General features: G+C 39.4%; 1 long non-coding RNA gene across 4 annotated transcripts in view; it reads left to right on the top strand.

The window, feature by feature from the left end:
* The window catches only part of LOC138442633 (uncharacterized), a 28,209-nt gene extending 9,427 nt beyond the window's left edge, over nt 1–18,782 (top strand). Inside the window, exons 2-7 of one of the 4 annotated variants that reach the window (XR_011257797.1) lie at nt 2,527–2,622; nt 5,574–5,657; nt 7,057–7,168; nt 13,339–13,451; nt 16,504–16,585; nt 17,549–18,782. This is a non-coding gene — a long non-coding RNA (uncharacterized lncRNA). Of the gene's footprint in view, nt 1–1,823; nt 1,889–2,526; nt 2,623–5,573; nt 5,658–7,056; nt 7,169–13,338; nt 13,452–16,503; nt 16,871–17,548 lie in introns of those variants that run through there. The other 3 variants (XR_011257799.1, XR_011257800.1, XR_011257798.1) reach the window with 3 other exon arrangements.
* The last annotated feature ends 4,632 nt before the right edge of the window (nt 18,783–23,414 follow it).

Raw genomic sequence — 23,414 nt, 5'->3', positions numbered from 1 at the left:
GATGTCATGTGCTTTTCATCACAGTTTAAAAAAACAGGAGGCAAATTCCAAGATGATTTTGGAGTCTAAGACATACATTAAGGATCAGAACCTAAGAAAAAAGGGGGAGGGAGCAGAATTGGACAGAAGAAAACAGTTGAATTGTTCTGCAAGCCCTACATAGACTTAGCCCAGAGAACAAGCCTCAGGGCAAATAATGTCACCCCACCTGAAGCTGAGATGACCCACCTTTGCACTCTCACCGAGCCACAGAATGCAGGCTGACCCAGGAAGGCCATGATCTTGCTCAAAGCGGCTCCCTGCCCCCAGACAGGAAAGTTCTTCCATGAAGTGGGGATTGGGTTATGGAACCCCATGTCTACACCAACACTGGACACACGAAATTCAAACAACAAAGGGAGCCGTTTCTAAAGTAGCGTTTCTATTTTTAAGGATGTTGTCTGTGATCCCTGAAGGAAAAATACAGGATGCATAATTCAGTGAAAATTCCAGCACACTGTAAATAGAATTCAAGAGTATTTAACACTAATTTTAGCTTGAAAAATGTGTGTTCCTCAGTTCCACACACACACACACACACACGCACAAATTATCTTTTAACATGACTGAAAGGTCAAAAATAGATCATAGGGGAATAAGTACCAGGCATGTCATTATTTATGCTTTGTAATTTCTATACTGTTGAGTTTGTTCGTAATATTATCAGTTCTTTGGTTTTCTTCCAGGATTATTGCCTTTTTATGTTATTTTGTCCATTTAGAAATACAGAGTCTCTAATCCAAAATATGCTAGTAACATACAATTTGAAGCTTTAAAATGTTCCTAAACGGTGATACATTGATTTACTTCATGTCATTTTTCACTTGCACATAGAACAGCTTTTTTCATATCTTCAACCAGAATATTTTGAGGCTTCTTAAGACCTCACTTGCTCTCTGCAGGGACTTAGATAAATTATTTATTTCTTCTAAACCTTGGCTGCCTCATCTGTAAAGTGGTGATATGATGGCATTGACTTCATAGGATTCTTGTGAGCATAAAATGATTTACTATATTAATATATAGATGTTTATGGCAGTGGCTGGGACATAGAAACAAGTCAACTTAGTATAACACTGACAATCATGCTTTCACTAGTAAACATTAGCCATTACCATATGGAACCCCTTTGCAAAATATATTTGTTGAAAGGTAACAATTTAGTAATTGAAATAAAATTTCTGACCCCAGGTTTCAGCCTCCAGGACTTTTCTAAATCTGTCACAAGGTGGCCCCAAATCCATATCTCTTCAAGGCTCTGTATTCATGGAAAATGATTCAAACAGTACGAATTTACTACAGCAAACGTTTATGGTAATAATAACAATTGAAAGTGTAGGTGGTCTCCTTAATAATCAACTGCCCCCTGGTTGGAACAAGATAGAAAAACAAGCCTCATATGTTTGAAATGGTCAAGAAGGCTGTTAAATGTGTCTATATATTTTTCTTCAAGGCTAGTCTCAATAAAAGTGGTTAATGAATTATACTTGACATTGAACACTTCAAATAGTGTATGGCCTAGCCTGCCTGGATGAGAAAAATCTCTAATCTTTACTTTTTTCCTCTTTTATAAGTTGGTTAGTTAGCAATTATTTATTTTTTGGTTTTTACCAAAAATACTTGCAAAGCAGTTTCAGAACCCTTTCCTCTTTATTTTCTTCTACCTGAAACACAGAGAAAAGCTATAAATTATAAATCATGTAAGATCCTGTCAGGAAAGCCACAGATTAAAGGTTTTATAAGATCATGACTAATTCATTATTTCTACCTCTTATTTCCTTAAGGTCTTAAGATGGAGCCTCAAAGACTTCCTTCAAGACAGTGAAAAATGCTTTCCAGGCTAGATAATGTAATTCTAGGAGAAATGCTTGGCAATTGATTGCAACTGGTAGATATTTGAATAAAACATAAAATAATTGATACAGTGACCATTTAAGAACTACCTTGGGCTTCCATGGTGGCTCAGACAGTAAAGCATTTGCCTGCAATGAGGGAGACCTAGGTTTGATCCCTGGAGAAGGAAATGGCAACCCACGCCAGTACTCTTGCCTGGAAAATTCCGTGGATGGCGGAGCCTGGTAGGTTACAGACCATGGGATCACAAAGAGTCGGACATGACTAAGCAACTTCACTGATTCACTGGTTATTGTGGTATAGAGGTTAAAAATATCCATCACCCTCAAAAGTTATAGATAAGAATCAGAACTTTGGTATTCTAATTTAATTCAATAGTGGCATAGCTTGAATAAGTCACTTCAAGATAATCAAACTTTCTTCATGGAGGTTTTTATGAGATTTGAAGTAGGTCACATGTGCTTGTAAAGTGCTGAACATTTTGCCTGGAATATGAAAGAAAAAGTGAAAATGTTTAGTCAATCAGTCATGTCCAACTCTTTGTGACCCCATGAACTGTGGCCCACCTGGCTCCTCTGTCCATGGAATTCTCCAGGCAAGAATACTGGAGTCGGTTGCCGTTTCCTTCTCCAGGGGATCTTCCTGACCCAGGGATTGAAGCTGGGTCTCCTGCACTGCAGGCAGATTTTCTACTGTCTGAGCCACCAGGGAAGCCCTGCCTGGAACATGGTAAGGACCTAATAGTACTTCTGGTTACCATCTTCACTCGTGATACCATGGGATAATGGAAAGAATTAATTTAATCTTCAGTGGAAAGATCCAAACACATCTCAACTGATTCTGAATTCAGCTTCAAAACCCAGCTCTAAATGGTGCACCATCTTCCATGTCCGTTGGTTTGCTTTTGCAGAGCAAGAAGGGGTCAGCAGTGTAGATAGCCCAGCATTGCTAGGGAGTGTGCAGCCCAGAATTTAGCAAGGTGGTCTGAGTATACACTTCAGATAAAAATATAGAAAACCATATTTTCCTGAGTGAGCTTATAGACTTTTCAGAATAACTGAGAAAGATTTGATGTGCATGCTCTCCTACATATTTGATTTTTGGCTCAGGAAAATAAGCAGAAATAAGATGAAACTGTTGAACTTATTAATCTACAGAAGTTTTTTTCCTTTATCCTGCAAGAAAGTAATTTAGACAGTCTAGTTGTAGTGTAGGTAAATAACAATTAGTAATTAAATGTGACTCACCATATGTCCAGGATTTCCAACTAAATGTTTTATGTGAGTTGTTAAAATTGTATTCTTAATTGCTTTATGGCTAGGGCTTGCAGGCAGTCATCAAGACAAAGACATTAAACAGCATTTGCAATACTAGACGGAGGACACATGTTTCATATTCTCTCTACACTTTAGAGAAAGCTGTTCAGTTAAGACATGGTCACTTTCATCAAAAATGTACTTGTACACCTAAAGCATTTCAAGATGAACTCAAATGCAATATTCATACATAAAATCTTTTGAAACTTACCAAAACTAAAGTGCACTTTCAAAGACCAATTTTAAAATTGGAACAAAGATTAGCATAAATGGTTATATATGTTGCACACATATACCAGGCATTCTGTTGTATATTTCATCTAACTGAAATGATAATTTTATAAGTATTATCCCGATTTAACATATGAAGTAACCAAGAGCTTGATACACTAGATTAGTAGTTTCCAAAATGTTGACTATATGCTATTTTATTATGCAACAATTGATAAATAAAAATAAATCTTTACAAGATGAAAAATATAAAACATTATGAAAAGCATAACAAAAACACTCATGAATACACACTGTGAGCAGCAAAACTAGAACCTCATCACTACTATTAAATCTATGTGCTTCTTCACTGATCTGTGTCCCTCTGTTTCCCAAGAAAGTCAATTATAATTCTAAACTTTGATTCATTCTTACAGCTAGAAGTGTAACTATTTTCTGAAACTAGTCTAGGCATTAATTTATTTATAGATTCTTTTGGTTTGCATAAAACTGCAGCAATGTTCAGGCAGTTATAAGTTTATTGTAAACATGGTAAACATAATTTTCAGATTTTGTACTTTTTACTTTGGATTCATCTATTGGTTTTATGGTTTCAATTTAGTACTTAAACATGCTTTCTGGACAATCACTTACTTTACAATGATTTGATCAGAAAACTCAATTTACCATTGTCCTTTAAAATAGCTTTCTTAAAATTGTTCAAAATTTGAGGCTGAACAAGAGGAGCATCAAATGCACATTTTCATAATTTCTTTTACTTGTTTATTATGTTGTCAAAGGGAATGTTGAGAATGAGGTAAATCAAAATAATTATTTTCTGTTGTTTATGTGCCAGAACCATCAGATTACAGAAATAGCTCAGCTTTTACTTTGGTTACTCTCAGTAGACCTTCTATTTGCCAGGCATTGGCTACAGGCCTTATGCATAATATAGCATTTAATATTTCTGCCTGAATTGTTAATAATATTGATAAGATGGGCCTTCTTTCCTTCCTCTGATCAAATATTTATTAAGAATCTTCCAAGTGGTGAAAGCTATCCTGAAATCTGGAGATTCAAATATGCAAGGATATGATCCAGGATATAAGAGACTACACAATACTAAGAGGATATGAGTATGTTTATTTTTAAATTCATTTAATAAATCATTTACAAAAACCAATGGAATCTGGAATATAATGGAGTCCTAAAGAAATGTACGCAGGCACTATGGGTGTCTGGAATTGTGGATTGTGACCCTTGGTGATAGGCAGCTGCTGCTCTGAGCAAGTGTCAGCAAAAGGGAGGATGGTGGACACTTCCTCTGTCCCATGTCATCACCAGCAATGCTCACACTGAAGAATATAAGCTACTCCATTTTGTTAACAGAAAAACTCTATTTTGTAAGGTTCCGGGAAAAGAGCCTTTGGATATCCAAGAGCCTTTGGAAATCCCCTGACCTCACCCCACCACCAACGAGTCAATCGGACCCCAGACCAGAATCTCCTGACTTAACGTTCAGGAACTCGTGGTCTACCTAGGTAATAGGGACCAATCAAGAACCAACACACAACCCTGCGAAAGAAAGTGACCAATCAGACGTCCCCCTACCTAGAAATTCTTTTTTTTTTCCATGAACACTCCCTATATAAGCAATGTAATCCAAAACCCGGGGCTCCTCCCTATAGCCTCTGTGTCCGTATCGGTGGGAGCCCCAGCTCGAGCTTGGTAATAAAAACTCTCTTGCTTTTGCATCAGATATCTGCTCCCTGGTGGTCATTGGGAGATTTCGCGACTTGGGCCTAACAACACACTGAATTATAAGGGGGTAGCTGCAGAGCACTTTAACGAAGGCTTGAGAGCAACCAAAGGGAACGTATGAGATAAGCCTGAAATAGCCTCTCAAACTAGATAGTAAGGAGATGTTCGGAAACTGAGAGGGATATGTCACAAGAATCCTTTCTTCATGTACTGTATGATAATTATAAAGGATCATATTTTAGGATTTGAATCCTAATATTTTTAATATACTGGTAATTAAATATGGAGGGGGTATGTGTTCAAACATTCATGAGTGTGTTTGAGTATGTAGTAATAAAGAGAGTTTTTGTTTTTTACAGCTTTTTAAATTAACCTTTTTCTCTCTTTTTCTAGGCAGGGACCAGACTCTATTGGGAAAACTGGGATGAGCTGATGGGAGGAATTTTGTCATCTTTGTGCTAACCTAGACATATCATTGTGAGTTCATCAGGGAAAATTGCAAAGTCATGATTGTTAAGCAGTTTTTCTTTTTGGTACCATCCCACCTTCATGCCCAAGCTTCTTTGCTTCTCCCTTGTTCTTGCTTCTTGGCACCTACAGCTTTATCAATGCTCTCTGGCAAACCAGAGCCTGCTCTCCAGAGCCTCCTGTCTCTCCTTCCAAATAAAAATTACCTCGACTCCTCCTCCATATCCACCCCTACTTCCGTGTTGCAGATAAAATAGTCATTGATCTGATTATAGAGCTTGATGATAAGATAAATGAATGGGCCATAGCTTTTATCAATGAACATTAAAGAGAATTTGCAGAACTATAAGCCATCTCTATTACAAAAATGTGCTCAATCATTAAGTCATGTCTGACTCTTGTGACCCCATGGGCTGTAGCCCACCAGGTTCCTCTGTCCATGGGATTCTCCAGGCAAAAATACTGGAGTGGGTTGCCATTTCCTCCTCTAGGGGATCTCCCTACCCACTCCTTCCCCAGCCACCAGGGATGGAACCCATGTCTCCCTCCACTCCACACATACACTCCCATGCTGAAAGTAAAATGAAAGAAAGGAGCTTTCCCATCACATACAATTCCTTGCTTCCACTCATCTCCCTTCTCGGACATATATTTTCATGCACAGAGTTTTAACGTGGGAGAGGTTTGTGTGTGTGTTCTAACAAAGTACTCTTAAATGCCAAGTTCCATTTCCCAGAAGTGTCCTGTAGATTGATGCATTGTTTTATGCAAAAGAATGAAACCTTGCTATTAGAAGGGAATATGATATTGACTTGGCCAGAATGAGGTTTAGAAAATGATGTAAATAACTAATATGTTATTCAGTATTTTAAATGTTTTTGTTTCTCTCAGTTATAAATAATTTAATCACCCTGCATCAGAATTCAACGATTAAACAGAAGGATGAAACATCAGTCTTACTTCTTTTGTAGGCAAAGCATATTTCCAACCACATCAAAATAAAACAACTCACAGGAATACTTTTGATTTTAAACACAGGACGGTGCAGTGGAATTAGCTTAATTCTAATTTAAGCTTCTAAAAGGCTCCTAGAGCTAACTCTATCACGCTTAGTCTGGCATACAGTTGGGTGGCTCCATTACCGATGGAAAAACTGCCCAGAGAGGGTAGAAGGTTACTCAACATGGTAAGTAGAATCATAAAAAGGAACCAAGGGTCTCTGACTCACAGTCTAGTGTTTTCTAAAGGCAGACCACACTTAGATCTTTAGATTCATTGCCAACAAACACAACTAGCCGTAGGATCTGAGATCAGGCCACTTGGGAAAAGTATACAAGAGTTGTAATTTCTTGAGCAAGCATAAAGCATATCCCAGAAATACAGTGACTCATTTTGTTTGGCTTCCCAGGTGGCTCAGTGGTAAACAATCTGCCTACCAGTGCAAGAGATGCGGGAGAATCAGCAATGCAGGAGATACAGGAGACGTGGGTTTGATCCCTGGATCAAGAAGATCCCCTGGAGTAAGAAATGACAACCCACTCCTGTATTTTTGCCTGGGAAATCCCATGGACAGAGGGGACTGGTGGGCTACAGTCTATGGGTCACAAAAGAGTCAGACACTGTTGAGTGACTGAGCACGCACACACACAGATCTGTTCATTGCAACCTAACTCTAAGGGGAGGTGAGGGGCAGAGCATCAGGGGTTGCATTATCACCATCCTGCAACCAGACTAGGATGCAGGATGTTGATGGTTGTCTCCAAAAAGAGAAAACAACATAAGACCAAAGGAATGCAAACCAAGGAACTTTAATGTGGACAACTGGGCTATGGAAAGATAAACAGCTTTACAATCTATGGAACTCCCAGAGTGTTTCTTTTCTTTATGTGTTTTTTAAACCTTTTTATTTAATATTGGAATATAGTCAATTTGCAAAGCTGTGATAGTTTCAAGTGCACAGAAGAGCAGCTGAACTGTACATGTATTCATTCTACTCCAAACTCTCTTCCCATCCAGCCTGCCACATAATACTGGGCAGAGTTCCACGTGCTATACAGTAGGTCCTTGTTGGCTATCCATTGTAAGCATAACAGTGTACATGTGGATGAAAGAGATGTATTTTTGTAGACAAAATAATTTTAAAATTTTTTTCTCTCTCTCTTTTTAAAAGAATTGCCATAGTTTTTGCTTTCCTAAGATCAGAATCTAAACAAGGCTTTGGGTCCTGGTAGTTCATCTGTGAAGAGATGCAGGACACCAGAGAAAAGAAACAGAGAAACGGAACAGGGAAGTGTGTAAAGTCAGTCTGAGCAAGCATCCCTCATTGAGTTGCTGCTGTGGACAACAGGGTCTCCATTTTGGAGTTTCCAGGAAGCAGACAATGTTGGGGGATTGAGAATATTCTCCTTTAAAAGTCTGGAGTCTGGAGTAGATAACCATCAGTTCTCCTCATCCAGCCAGTGGTTGAGGATGGCTCCCAGGGGCACAGGTGCATTATCCTGTCTTCCTCTCCCCACCCCCCCCAGCTCCGGGCCACCTGTTCTTGCACACTAGTCAGGCACACTCCTACTACCTTAGTGAAAGTGGAATGAAGAGAGATGCCAGCTTTTGATGTGGAAGTTCCCAGTGCAAGGTGCTGCTGAGATTATTGTCTGGCGCTCTTCCCCACTGTAGTGACCGAAATCAGAGGAACACTGAGGGGTTTGTGACATAGAAAACAATAAAGGTATACGCCTTCCAGCTTTCAACCTAAGATGTTTTTTTCCATTGGAAGGTAGCTGGAATAATAGGGGTGTAAATAAGATCAGGAGAATGGAACAGAGACTGACTCGATCTCAAAGAAGCATCTAGCAATTTGAACTAAATTATTTTTGAGTGGCTAGTTTCTGCTATTTTGAGTTGCTATACTCTGTTTTATCAGAATATCAGCAAATTTTTACTATAAGTTCCAGCTCATTATCCTAATTCTCTCTGAACATTTTTTACTTTGAAACCTTCTACTGCCAATAGTCAGATCCAAAGCATTGACTATTAAAGTACCTCTATAGGTCATCAATGTCATGAACCTCATTCCATAGTTCATCAGGCACCCTAGCCATCAGATCTATCCCTTAAATCAATGTCTCACTTCCACTGTATAATCATAAGGGATTTGATTTAGGTCATACCTGAATGGTCTAGCGGTTTTCCCTACTTTCTTCAATTTAAGCCTGAATTTGGCAATGAGGAAGGAGTTCATGATCTAAGCCACAGTCAGCTCCTGGTCTTGGTTTTGTTGACTGTATACAGCTTCTCCATCTTTGGCTGCAAAGAATATAATCAATCTGATTTTGATGTTGACCATCTGGTGATGTCCCTGTGTAGTGTCTTCTCTTACGTTGTTGGAAGAGGGTGTTTGCTATGACCAGTGCATTTTCTTGGCAAAACCTATTAGTCTTTGCCCTGCTTCATTCCGCATTCCAAGGCCAAATTTGCCTGTTACCCCAGGTGTTTCTTGACTTCCTACTTTTGCATTCCAGTCCCCTAGAATGAAAAGGACATCTTTTTTGGGTGTTAGTTCTAAAAGGTCTTGTAGGTCTTCATAGAACCGTTCAAATTCAGCTTCTTCAGCGTTACTAGTTGGGGCATAGACTTGAATTACCGTGATATTGAATGGTTCGCCTTGGAGACGGACAGAGATCATTCTGTCGTTTTTGAGATTGCATCCAAGTACTGCATTTCAGACTCTTGTTGCCCATGATGGCTATTCCATTTCTTCTGAGGGATTCCTGCCTGTGGTAGTAGATATAATGGTTATCTGAGTTAAATTCACCCATTCCAGTCCATTTTAGTTTGCTGATTCTTAGAATGTTGACATTCACCCTTGCCATCTCTTGTTTGACCACTTCCAATTTGCCTTGATTCATTGACCTGACATTCCAGGTTCCTATGCAATATTGCTCTTTACAGCATCTGACCTTGCTTCTATCACCAGTCACATCCACAATTGGGTATTGGTTTTGCTTCTCTCCATCCCTTCATTCTTTCTAGAGCTATTTCTCCACTGACCTCCAGTAGCCTATTGGGTACCTACTGACCTGGGGAGTTCCTCTTTCAGTATCCTATCATTTTGCCTTTTCATACTGTTCCTGGAGTTCTCAAGGGAAGAACACTTTGAAGTGGCTTGTCATTCCCTTCTCCAGTGGACCACATTCTGTCAGACCTCTCCATCATGACCCACCCATCTTGGGTTACCCCATGGGCATGGCTTGGTTTCACTGAGTTAGACAAGGCTGTGGTCCTAGTGTGATTAGATTGACTAGTTTTCTGTGAATATGGTTTCAGTGAGTCTGCCCTCTGATGCCCTCTTGCAACACCTACCATCTTACTTGGGTTTCTCTTACCTTGGGCATGGGGTATCTCTTCACAGCTACTCTAGCAAAGCGCAGCTGCTGCTCCTTACCTTGGATGAGGGGTGTCTCCTCACTGCCGCCCTTCCTGATCTTCAACGTGTGATGGCTCCTCTAGGCCCTCCTGCACCCAGGCAGCCACCGCTCCTTAGACGTGGGGTGGATCCTCCCAGCCGCCATCCCTGACCTCGGATGGGGGTAGCTCCTCTGGGACGTTCCTGCGCCATCGCAGCCTGGCACTCTCGGCTTCTGCCCCTGACCTCGGACATGGGGTAACTCCTCTCGGCCGTGCTTAGTGTGCCTGCCGGTTGCAGTCGCCTGAGCTTAGAATAGCACGAAGAGATAAGAAAGACTTCTTTAGTGATCAATGCAAAGAAATAGAAGAAAACAACAGAATGGGAAAGACTAAAGGTCTTGTCAAGAAAATTAGAGATACCAAGGGAATATTTCATGCAAAGATGGGCCCAATAAAGGACAGAAAAGGCATGGACCTAACAGAAGCAGAAGATATTAAGAACAGGTGGCAAGAATACACAGAAGAACTGTACAAAAAAGATCTTCACGACCCGGATAATCACGATGGTGTGATCACTCATCTAGAGCCAGACATCCTGGAATGTGAAGTCAAGTGAGCCTTAGAAAGCATCACTACGAACAAAGCTAGTAGAGGTGGTGGAATTCCAGTTGAGCTGTTTCAAATCCTGAAAGATGATGCTGTGAAAGTGCTGCATTCAATATGCCAGCAAATTTGAAAAACTCAGCAGTGGCCACAGGACTGGAAAAGGTCAGTTTTCATTCCAATCCCAAAGAAAGGCAATGCCAAAGAATGCCCAAACTACCGCACAATTGCACTCATCTCACATACTAGTAAAGTAATGCTCAAAATTCTCCAAGCCAGGCTTCAGCAATACGTGAACCGTAAACTCCCTGATGTTCAAGCTGGTTTTAGGAAAGGCAGAGGAACCAGAGATCAAATTGCCAACATCTGCTGGATCATGGAAAAAGCAAGAGAATTCCAGAAAAACATCTATTTCTGCTTTATTGACTTAAAGGCTTTATATGCCAAAGCCTTTGACTGTGTGGATCATAATAAACTGTGGAAAATCCTGAAAGAGATGGGAATACCAGACCACCTTACCTGCCTCTTGAGAAATCTGTATGCAGGTCAGGAAGCAACAGTTAGAACTGGACATGGAACAACAGACTGGTTCCAAATAGGAAAAGGAGTATGTCAAGGCTGTATATAGTCACCCTGCTTATTTAACTTCTTTGCAGAGTACATCATGAGAAACGCTGGACTGGAAGAAACACAAGCTGGAATCAAGATTGCCGGGAGAAATATCAATAACCTCAGATATGCAGAAGACACCACCCTTATGGCAGAAAATGAAGAGAAACTAAAAATCCTCTTGATGAAAGTGAAAGAGGAGAGTGAAAAAGTTGGCTTAAAGCTCAACATTCAGAAAACGAACATCATGGCATCTGGTCCCATCACTTCATGGGAAATAGATGGGAAAACAGTGGAAACAGTGTCAGACTTTATTTGGGGGGGCCCCAAAATCACTGCAGATGGTGATTGCATCCATAAAATTAAAAGATGCTTACTCCATGGAAAAAAAGTCATGACCAACCTAGATAACATATTCAAAAACAGAGACATTACTTTGCCAACAAAGGTCTGTCTAGTCAAGGCTATGGTTTTTCCAGCAGTCATGTATGGATGTGAGACTTGCACTGTGAAGAAGGCTGAGCACTGAAGAATTGATGGTTTTGAAGTGTGGTGTTGGAGAAGACTCTTGAGAGTCCCTTGGACTGCAAGGAGATCCAACCAGTCCATTCTGAAGGAGATCAACCCTGGGATTTCTTTGGACTGATTTTGAAGCTGAAACTGCAGTACTTTGGCCACCTCATGCGAAGAGTTGACTTATTGGAAAAGACTCTGATGCTGGGAGGGATTGGGGGCAGGAGAAGAAGGGGACGACAGAGGATGAGATGGCTGGATGGCATCACTGACTCAATGGACGTGAGTTTGAGTGAACTCTGGGAGTTGGTGATGGGCAGGGAGGCCTGGAGTGCTGCAATTCATGGGGTCACAAAGAGTCGGACACGACTGAGTGACTGAACTGAACTGATAGGTCATCAGCACTTCCCTGATAGCTCAGTTGGTAAAGAATCCACTTGCAATGCAGGAAACCCCAGTTTGATTCCTGGGTCAGGAAGATATGCTGGAGAAGGGATAGTATTCTTGGCTTTCCCTTATGGCTCAGCTGGTAAAGAATTCACCTGCAATGTGGGAGACCTGGGTTCTATCCCTGGGTTGGGAAGATCCCCTGGAGAAGGGAAAGGCTACCTACTCCAGTATTCTGCCTGGAGAATTCCATGGACTCTATAGTCCATGGGGTTACAAAGCACTGGACAGGACTGAAAGATTTTCACTTACTGACTTTATAGGTCATCATGGTTGCCCAAAAGAAAGAACTTCCAGGTGATTCTGCACATTTCATCATCAAATTCAAAACAGGGGCAACTCCTAGAGTTGCATTCAAGGAGCATCTACAGGGACTTCAACTGTGGTATAAATTTTATTTCCTAAAGCGGAACAACTATTTACTAGATAATTTTTACACCATTCTTAACTTCTAAAATATTTTATAATAGTTTTTAAGCTACTCAATTGAAAAGAAAGAAAGGATTATATGCTTCTTTATGATTATTTACCTGTCAAGACTGAGAATGTCTTATTAACTCTACAGACACCTATAAATGGTAATCAGTAGAACAATAGAATAGATCATGCAGAGATTTCATGCAAGTTCTTTTGTTCACTTACTTAACAGGAAAGAATAATTACATGATTGAGAAGCAGTGAAGAATATTCTTCCAAAAGAAGTTTTTGCAGAATCTATGTCCTCTCTTTAAACTTCTGCCTGGCTGAGACTCTACACCATACTTTTCTTCACCATTAGATGTACACATCTCTCCTTCCAGAGAAGGTCATCAACCTACCTTTGGCTTTGCCTTGATATTTTCCTTTTTCCTTCTTATTTACTAATCAGTTCAATTCAGTTGCTCAGTCATGTCTGACACTTTGTGACCCCACGGACTGCAGCACAACAGGCTTCCCTGTCTATCACTGTTTACTAATAGTCGAACCTTTTCTTTCTTTTTAATATATTTTAAAATTTATTTTAATTTTGGCTGTGCTGGGTCTTTAGTGGTGTGTGGGCTTTGCTCCAGTAGCAGTGAGCAGGGGTTCCTCTTGGTTGCAGTGCTCTTCAATGGAGTGGCTCCTCTTGTTTCAGAGCACCGGCTGTAGGTGCGTGGGCTTCTAGTCGTGGCACACGGACCCAATTGCTCTGCAGCATGTGAAATCCTCCCAGACCAGAGATTGAACCTGTGTCCCCTGCATTGGCAGGTGGGTTCTTATCCACTGTACCACCAGGGCATTCTGAACTTGTATTTTTAGATTGCCAGGAGAGGCATGCTTATATTCAATTTGATATTGTCTTTGTTAATATACTCATAACCTTACCAGTCAGTTTTACTTGCCTCCAGTTATGTCCTATAAATCATAATGTTTTGCTGACATGTTCAGCACTGGCTAATTTCTGAGCATTCACTAATTCACTAATCTCTGAGAATTTACTTTAGAAGGTGGGACTGATGCTCTAGAATTTGCAATACTACTGCCTGCTTAGCTTGTTTTGAAATTTTCAGGAGGGTGATACATTAATTTTGAAGCATTCTAACATGACATAGATATTTTATATCATAGATATAAATAAATATCATAGATATTTTATATCATCTCACTCACTGCATCCTCAATTTCTATTATAGTGTTGGAATCAATATTTGACTAACATTTATTTCAAAGTTATGTGAGACTCTTGAAACACCTCTGCAGGAAGAAAGAGATAAAAACACTAACAGGGCCTGCAAATAGCAATCAATATTGCTCTTTTTAAAAAATTGCATGCTTATTTCTAAGGAGATGGCAACCATTAGTATAGGCAGTTGCATCTTTAAATAAGTATCATCGTGTATTACTGGTGAGTAAAATTTTAAAGGAAATTATGGGCTTTTCAGACTTCTCCATGTCCCTATTGGAATATAAAAACACATTCCTGGATAACCATAGGATTTCCATAAGCCGATGAAAAGGTTACTCAGTAGGTGAAATACTCTAGACTACAAACCACTTACATATGACTGCCTTAAAATTATGTAAATGTCCTATTTTAAAAGCACTCATATCATCAAGAAAATAAACTTATTGTGCAAAAGTCATTTAATCCCTGACTCTTCCCTGAAATGTCTGCAGGCAATTCATTGAATTCAATTTCATGAAATACTGTTCTGAAGGAGATTTGTAGATTTCAAACAGATTTATTATAATGACTGTAAACATTCTTTTGGGTTCATTTTCTTTGATGTTCTCATGCAGAAATGAATCATATGTCAATATAAGGACTTTTTCCTAGTGTGCATTCTATTGATTGCTTGCATTCTCTGATGAGCAAATCCCAGTGTATCTGACTCCAGCTATGTTTGTGGCCACTTAACCAGACTCTGTAGATTGCAGCCTGGTCCCTGGTTATTTCTATGGTCTAAAGACTGGTCCAAATTTTTACACACTTGGTTCCATTAATTATGTGGACACAGGCCTTGAGCAAAGAGTATCACCAGATGAAATGAATGGACTATATTGTGGTTAACTTGATGGGCCCAGCAGAAGGTGATGAAAACACTGAATTGGCAACAGCTCTCCAAAAGCAGCGATATACAGCACTCCACCCTGAATAACATCTCTATTGAGCTGTTACTCAATACAAACTGATGAATGATCTTGACAATTACCATAAAACTCTGATCTTTAAATGTGCAAATATGTATTGTGAATGACAAAGATGCAATTAGTCCATTCCTTTGAGAAAGTGAAAGTTGTTCAGTCACATCTGACTCTTTGCAACTGTATAGTCCATGGAATGCTCCAAGCCAGAATACTGGAGTGGGTAGCCTTTCCTTTCTCCAGGGGTTCTTCCCAACGTAGGGATGGAACCCAGGTCTCCCGCATTGCAGGCGGATTCTTTACCAGCTGAGCCAGGAGTGAAGCCCAAGAATACTGGAGTGGGTAGCCTTTCCCTTCTCTAGCATATCTTCCTGACCCAGGAATGGAACCAAGGTCTCCTGCATTGCAGGAGGATTCTTTACCAACTGAGCTATCAGGGAAGCCCACTCATTCCTTTGGAGCTCCTAAAATATTAAATGAAATTAATTTCTGTGCTGAACACAGTACTTAGTGCTTAGTTCCCAACCTCAGAGACAAATAGCTTAACCTTAGAATACTATATAAACCAGGAAAAAACTGGGAATACAAAGATCTAGTTTGTGTCATTGATGAGTTCATAACCTAGAGCAAGAGAGATACTTTATAATATAAATATTAATAGAGTTGCAAGGAGCTTCAAAGTGCATTTCATGCTATCTAAAAACAGAGAAAAGTTAATATTATATAAATTAATATTGGGTAAATTGATAATATTATCCAACTCTAAGGGCTGTTATGAGGACTAACTGCAGAGGACTGTTATAGGAAGAGTGTTCAAAATAATTCTTGGTACATGTTATATGTTACCAATTATTTGCACTTGTTATCATTATGGAAATTCCACACTTCCTTGTGTTTAGTTCCTGTATGGTAGCAGCTATCATTCAATGGATGCCTACTACATATGATACATCTTATTCCAAATAATAATTGTTAATCCTTTTAATAACTCTCTGAAATATCTGTTATAGATCCTGATTTATAAATGGAAAATTCAACATTCTGAAATTAAATAATTTTCCCAATTTTAGCTGCAGTAAATCTAGATTGAACATTCAGCCTATACTTTTCTACTAAACTACACAGTCCCATGGATAGAGATCACTAATGGAGAATTGGGATTAAACTGCTTAGTTCTCCAGCAGTTGTTCTCTGAGAGATTGGCTTTCTTTAAACATTGTTTATTTACTGTATTTGTTTTTGGCCATGCTGGGTCTTCGTTGCTGCCCACCAGCTTTCTCTAGTTGCACTGAGCAGGGGCAACACTATTGTGGAGCACTGGCTTCTCATTGCTGTGGTTATTCTCATTATGGAGCATGAGGAAGCTCTGGGTGTATGGGCTTCAGTAATTGCAGCATGCAGGCTCAGTAGTTGCAGCTTGTGGGATGAGTTACTCTGCAGCATGTGGGATCTTCCTGGACTAGGGATCAAAACCGTGTCCACTGCACTGGCAGGTGGATTCTTAACCGCTGAACTACAGGGAAGTCTGGGATTGTCTCTTTCAATCCACCTTTTGTTCCCTTTTGAAGCAAAGACAGACACTTGGGATAGTGAACTATTATAACTTATAGGGAACTGGCAAGTATATAAAAACTAAACTCAGTACATTTTTCTAACACTTCCTCTCTTTTTACAGGTGGCCTGTGAAGAAGATGGAGTCTGTAATCCTCCATGAGTGGGAAAAAAAGCATTTGAACATTAAACTTCCATATCCAATGGTTTGTAGGAAAATTTATATTTCTAGGTGTATCATGTCATGTTCATAAGACAGTATTAATAATCTCAATTCATCCCAAAGTACTGAGCAATCAGGAGAGAACTGGATAAACATGATCCATGAGGAATAGAGCTGAATGAAGCCATAGGGAAGAAACGTGCTTTGCTTAGGCAGGACTTGCACTGATGACCTGACCAGCCTACTCTTTGTCTGTTTCCATGCTATGTCCTTCTCAAAGTAAACTAAGTAGGCAAAATAAACTGATTAAACTGGGTTTTTGACAATACTCTACTGTCTTTTAGAATGGGCAGCTGTGTTTATTTTCAAGTTTTAAAACTTAGATATGTATGTGTGTGCATGTGCATTTTCCTTTTTTTAAAGGTAATAAATGGTTAAAATTTATTAAAATGGTAACTGTGGGTCAGGACTGTCTATTGCTTTACATTATTTCATTTAATCTTTGCAACAGTTCTATTGGTTAAGTATTATTATCCCATTTTCACAAATGAGGAAACTGAGGCCCCAAATAACAAGGCCTGGTAGTGTATATGAGATCATAGAGCTAGTAAAAATGATAAGCTAGACAGCCAAATGCAGACCTTGAGTTTTTAAGTATAATGTTAGACCACTTTTTATGTTCTTTAGAATATTTGAAAAATAATTGAAAATGTCACATAATTGCATTGCTAAGATATAGCTATGCCAAAGCCTTTGACTGTGTGGATCACAATACACTGTGGAAAGTTCTGAAAGAGGTGGGAATACCAGACCACCTGACCTGCCTCTTGAGAAATCTGTATGCAGGTCAGGAAGCAACTGTTAGAACTGGACATGGAATAGATAGGAAAAGACTGGTTCCAAATAGGAAAAGACTGGTTCCAAATAGGAAAAGACTGGTTCCAAATAGGAAAAGGAGTCCGTCAAGGCTGTATATTGTCACCCTGCTTATTTAACTTTTATTCAGGGTACATCATGAGAAACACTGGGCTGGAAGAAGCACAAGCTGGAATCAAGATTGCTGGGAGAAATATCAATAACCTCAGATATGCAGATGACACCACCCTTACGGCAGAAAGTGAAGAAGAACTAAAGAGCCTCTTGATGAAAGTGAAAGAGGAGAGTGAAAAAGTTGGCTTAAAGCTCAACATTTAGAAAACGAAGATCATGGCATCTGGTCCCATCACTTCATAGCAAATAGATGGGGAAACAGTGGAAACAGTGTCAGACTTTATTTTTTTGGGCTCCAAAATCACTGCAGATGGTGATTGCAGCAGTGATATTAAAAGATACTTACTCCTTGGAAGGAAAGTTATGACGAACCTAGACAGCATATTAAAAAGTAGAGAAGTTACTTTGCCAACAAAGGTCCATGTAGTCAAGGCTATGGTTTTTCCAGTAGCCATGTATGGATGTGAGAGTTGGACTATAAAGAAGGCTGAGCACCAAAGAATTGATGCTTTTGAACTGTGGTGTTGGAGAAGACTCTTGAGAGTCCCTTGGACTGCAGGGAGATCCAATCAGTCCATCCTAAAGGAAATCAGTCCTGGGTGTTTATTGGAAGGACTGATGCTGAAGCTGAAACTCCAGTACTTTGGCCACCTGATGTGAAGAGCCAACTCATTTGAAAAGACCCTGATGCTGGGAAAGACTGAGGGTAGGAGGAGAAGGGGATGACAGAGGACGAGATGGTTGGATGGCATCACCGACTCGATGGACATGGGTTTGGGTGGACTCTGGGAGTTGGTGATGGACAGGGAGGCCTGGCATGCTGTGGTTCATGGGATCGCAAAGAGTCTGACATGGCTGAGCGACTGAAATGAACTGAAGATATAGTCAGTCTGTATTTTGAAACTTTTGTGTACATAGCGAATACTTTCCCAATGCAAAGTTTTCACATTTTTCACTTAATGTATCATAATGCACAATTTAAGGTATTTTAAATTGTTTGAACACAATGACTTCTTCATTTACCATGAAGAAAATCATTTATTTAACAACTTTCATGTTTTTAACAATTTATGGTACATTCATTTTTATCATAAAAATCTTACATTTATATCTTTGTGTTTAAAGTTTATAATGCAGATATGTAAGATGAATTTTTAGAATATATTCTTGGAAGTCTAATTCCTATCCCAAAGACATGATTTTGTTTTAATGCTCCAGATTTTTTTTAATAAAAAATAATTTAAAACTTCCCATGAGACTTTTTGTTGACCCCTTATTTGCCCTTTTGCAATGGCTTTACCTCCCAAAGAATTTCTAATCATTTAGAGTTAGAAGACAAGTTCATTTCAAAATAAAGGCCACTGTTTACTTTAGCTGATATTAATTTAACAAGTTAGTGTTTGCAATTCTTGAAATGTATTTTCTCCCATCATTTTACTCATTAAATGCAGGCTTTGTTTTCTTGAGTACTTCTGGATCGAGTGCCACTTATCCCAGAAAGTCTGGCTTTCCAGTCTCTCTCTTCCAACCTTTCACATTCTGTCTGTCTCACAATATTACTCAACCATGACTTCTATCTCTTGGTTCAAGCTAGATCTACTGCTTTCTTAGCTTTTCTGGTGGCTGACTGCTTGCTTTCAGTGGGGACAGAGGTCTGGACATAGGCTTTGCATATGAGGATGTCTGCTTGTCCTCCCAAGTCCTCTGACTTCCCCTGGGGGTTGGGCTGTATGGTCAGACTTTTACGTGGAGTTGTTCTGTAACATATCATGTCTAGGCAGGTGGGAAAGGAAAAATCTTCCAACCCACAAAAAATCTCATAAGCATGACCAGAGTATAATTCAAAAGTCTGGAGATAGGTAGAACTATGATTATTCTCAATACCATAATTCAGCACTTAACAAATTCACCGTGAAGAGATAAGCTCCACTCAAACCCAGGTCTCCGCAATTGCAGGCAGATTCTTTACTGTCTAAGCCACCAGGGAAGCCCTTTCAATTGCACACTTAGTGCTAAATACACATTGCCAACAAAAGATAGAATAACACAAGTTAACTGGCAAATAAGTCTAAACCTTTTAATGAAAGGACTGGGAAGAGCTCAAAAAGTTGCAAAAATGATGGCCATGGGAGCTTGCAGAAGATCATTAGAGACCAAATGTACTGTCCATGACAGCTTCCTGTTTAGATATTAGTATCAGCCTTATAGAAATAGAGATCAGAAGGAGTAGAATCCTGTGAATCAAGCTCAGGACTAGGAGATGAGAATTAGAAAACCTGGGCTCTAATCCTAGCCTTGACAATTACTTTATATATTTGAACAAATTATTTAACTTTTGTTTCTCAATAGCAAGTGCTAACTATGAGAGAAATTACAATAACAAGTACTAACTATAAGAAAAATGACAAAGCAATCCTTTTAGGTAAAATTCATCTGAAGAAGATGTAGGAATAGAAGTCACTGTTCAGCTTTCAGTTCATATCATCTTTTAAATGTGTGTACATGTTTTAATGTCATTATTGACAAAGTCTTATGAAAAAATGGAAACGGTTGCCACATTCCAGTATTTAATAGTTTAAATCATTCTAAAATGTTGGCCAACTGGTGGAGGCATTAACAGAGATCAAAGCCTCATGAAGATATTAACTGAGCATCACATGTCTTCAATTATTCATTTCCCAAAAGAAGGAAAATACAGACTCATTTTGTTAAACATATGTTGACAGATTCTTGGAACCACAGAAAAGGGAATAGACAATCTTTTTCAAAACCTTTTTAGACATTTATCTCTAATTCTTGGTGAAAATTCTTAGCAAAAAATGTATCCTGGCTGAGGCATGGGAGGTCAGGGAACATAGCAGAGAGGTAATGGTATAATCTAGGGACAGACAGCCAAGAGCTTGGAATACTTACAAATTCACTGAAACAAACACGGCTTGAGTGTCTCTGACCAAAATCTTGATCTTAGATAGGAAAAACTAGAAAATAAAATGGAATACGGTGTGGCATGCATTTTCATTTAAAGCCAAACAGTCTAAGTAATGGGATATGTAGCAAAAAGTTCCTCGGAAACTACTGCATTACACAGCTTACCAGAGAAGCATATTATTATTCTTTTTTGTTTTGTTTTTTTGGCCACATGGTGCAGCCATGGCCCACATGGTATCCTAGTTCCCCAATCAGGGTTTGAACCATACCCCCTGAAGTGGAAATGCAGAGTCTTAACCGACAGACCTTCAGGAAAGTCTCAGAAGTCTGTTGTTATTGATAAAGGGGATCCTTTCATTTCTAGCATGATTATTTATTCTAATGTGAGAGAGAAAAATAGACCTATATTAGTATATCTCCGAGGATCTCGTCAATCAGTACTTGAAAAACTATGCTGAAAAGGAAATCCACATCTTTTTGCTTGACGGAAAAATAAGATCGTAAAATGCTAGGCTGGAGGCCCACATTTATATTTTCTGTCATCAGTTTGCAATTTATAAGTGGGTTATATTCTAAAATTTTAAATCCAAGTTGGGTTGTTAGTATTTGACATGTTTTCCCTATAGAAATAGCGTGCTGAATGCTGGATTGCTTCACAGAATAATCCTTTTTCTGACACAGCATCAACACACACACACACACACATGCATATATACATAAATCCATAACCTTTCTAATCTCAAATATCAGGCAGTATGACATAGTACAGATTTTAGTGATGGAACACAATAACACCCACCAGTAATCATTTGGGGCTAAATTAGTGGCCTTATGAAATATATTTAATTTCTGTCAATTTTATTTTACTCATTTTGAAAATGGAAATCATAACTTCCTTATAGAGTGGTTAATTGTCAGCCTTGAGTAAGGCAAGGTAAGCAAAAGTTCTTTTTACATTGCATTATCCTCCAAAATGTTAATTATTAAGGTTCTCTAGTACTCTATGGTTTAGCTCCTCTTTGGATTGAATCACCCTTGGTAAACAAAGTTGATAACTAAGCACTATTTATAATGTCTCCATAGAGAAAAGTGCATTGTGTGCCTAGAAAAGGCCACAGCAGGTTGAGAAGTATGGTGTCCTCAGCTGTGGTGCTGCCAGTCAGCCGTCTGGCCTCTAGAAATATTTTTTCACTGTACCCTCTCCTTTTCCTGGCTCTAATGATCACTGTTTCCCAGAAAGCGATGTGTATCTATTCTCATCCCTCTGGTGAGGCCCTGTCCTGTGTTTACCATATTATCCTTTTTTTTTTTTAACTGCCTTGGCTCTATTCTCTAGCTGTTCCATGCATCTGAGATTTATTTCTTTTATTAGATTCTACTCAGCGACTTCACCTTGACTTTTCACTTTCATGCATTGGAGAAGGAAATGGCAACCCACTCCAGTATTCTTGCCTAGAGAATCCCAGGGATGGGGGAGCCTGGTGGGCTGCCATCTATGGGGTCGCACAGAGTCGGACACGACTGAAGTGACTTAGCAGCAGCAGCAGCAGCAGCAAACTGTTAGGAGGCAAGACCCAAATTTTGCACCTGTACACTCAGGGTACCTAGTACAGCTTTAGGAACAAAATTGGCACTTGATCAATGCTAAGTAGAGACCAGGAGGGCACTTTCTAAGTAAAGTTAATGCTATCATAGAGTGAGAAGGTGAAAATAGCCCTGTTGTCTCCAAGAAGTATTCGGTTGGCCAAAAATTTGGGTTTTTCTGTAAGATGGTATGGAAAAACCCAAATGAAAATTTTGGCCAATCCAATATTATACAGATTGAAGGAAAGGCAATAAATCCAAACCACATGGCTTAGTGGTAGTGATGCATAAAAGATTTATGAGCCATGGCCAAGCCTGAAGATATTTGAGAAGCAAATCACTTGATAAAAATGCTTAGTAAGAGTATTTACTCAAGAAACAGAGAAGTTCCTCAGATCCAGAAGTTTAGAAAGATAATTTTTTAATGGGAAAAGAGAAAAGAATTTATTAGGAAGTCATTTTCAGGGGAATCAATTTAGGTTCATTCTATACTGACTAAATCTAAGAAATTATATCATTCAGGCTGTAAAGTAGATATTTAACTCTGACTTGTCATTTGCACCACCTACAACAGATAGATAATTACCTCTCCTTTATATATTTTGAGCTGTGTTGACTTAACTAAAAGCTTAAATCATAAATACAATAGTTAATATTTTAAACATATGCTGCTTTGTGCCAAGACTATTTCACCTGCTTTGTATGGATTATGATATTTAATCATTGCACTAATGTAATGATTTAGGCACCACTGAGAGACATTACTTTGCCAACAAAGGTCCATCTAGTCAAGGCTATGATTTTTCCAGTGGTCATGTATGATGTGAGAGTTGGACTGTAAATAAAGCTGAGTGCCAAAGAACTGATGCTTTTGAACTGTGGTGTTGGAGAAGACTCTTGAGAGTCCCTTGGACTGCAAGGAGATTCAACCAGTCCATTCTGAAGGAGATCAGCCCTGGGATTTCTTTGAAAGGAATGATGCTGAAGCTGAAACTCCAGTACTTTGGCCACTTCATGTGAAGATTTGACTCATTGGAAAAGACTCTGATGCTGGGAGGGATTGAGGGCAGGAGGAGAAGGGGACGACAGAGGATGAGATGGCTGGATGGCATCACTGACTCGATGGATGTGAGTCTGAGTGAACTCCAGGAGTTGGTGATGGACAGGGAGGCCTGGCGTGCTGCAATTCATGGGGTCGCAAAGAGTCGGACATGACTGAGTGACGGAACTGAACTGAACTAAGGAAACTGTTGCAGGTTTGATCCCTGGGTCGGGAAGATCTGGAAAAGAAAATGGCCACCCACTCCAATATTCTTCCTTGGAGAATCCCATGGACAGAGGAGCCTGGTGGGCTAGAGTCCACAGGGTCA

Source organism: Ovis canadensis, chromosome 6, assembly GCF_042477335.2.
Source record: "Ovis canadensis isolate MfBH-ARS-UI-01 breed Bighorn chromosome 6, ARS-UI_OviCan_v2, whole genome shotgun sequence".
Lineage (NCBI taxonomy): Eukaryota > Metazoa > Chordata > Mammalia > Artiodactyla > Bovidae > Ovis > Ovis canadensis.
The sequence above is the reverse complement of the archived record's forward strand: the minus strand, read 5'-3'. Positions and strand labels throughout refer to the sequence as shown.